General features: G+C 33.1%; 1 protein-coding gene across 1 annotated transcript in view; it reads left to right on the plus strand.

The window, feature by feature from the left end:
* The window catches only part of LOC306869969 (CCN family member 1-like), a 1026947-nt gene that overhangs the window by 353901 nt on the left and 672340 nt on the right, over positions 1–706 (plus strand). The window lies entirely within an intron of this gene.

A 706-nucleotide genomic window follows, 5' to 3' on the forward strand; every position in this document is an offset into this window, starting at 1 on the left:
AGACTAAAAAAAAAACTATGTATGCACACAATGTGTCTGAAAGACATTTTTTTTTTCTTTTAAAGGCGACTCAAACCTCAAGTTTATTATACCAACTGTTTATTAAACAGATTAATGGATACATTTAATTAATTTATAATCACACAAATGCATAAGCTTTCAGCAGAATTTAAACAAAACATTTCATGGATTTTTTAAAATTATTATTTTACTAGCTACATCTTTCATAAGTAATTGGACACTTGTAGGCCTACTTGAATACAGTTTTAAACTAACCCTCCAATTTAAAGATCATTTTGAAAAGTTCAATTGAATCTCTGACTCAGCGTTCAGTTTATCCAATAGAACTGTCATTTTGAATAATTCTGAATCTGTTTTAAAATCTTGAATCAATTCACTGTTAGCTTACCCCTATTTACTCTGATATTTAAACTGATTCGAGCTGTTAGTGAGGAGCAAGACTTTGAGACACAGTCGGCCATATGTGCCTAAGGGAAGTTCCCCAATGACTCCTGCAAACTAAATATGCTTAAATATGTGCAACTCCAGTGATATGTTTATCATATGTTATATGTTGGTACAACCACACACTGATCACGAGTTGCATGCAGTGAAAACAGCATCCGGACGCCTCAAAAGAGAGGAGTGGACTCGACTCGAGGTTTGTTGTCAGATCATTAATGTATTAATTTTCTAGTAGGGAAAG

The sequence above is a fragment of the Barbus barbus genome (assembly GCF_936440315.1).
Source record: "Barbus barbus genome assembly, chromosome: 5".
In the NCBI taxonomy this organism is placed as follows: Eukaryota; Metazoa; Chordata; class Actinopteri; order Cypriniformes; family Cyprinidae; genus Barbus; species Barbus barbus.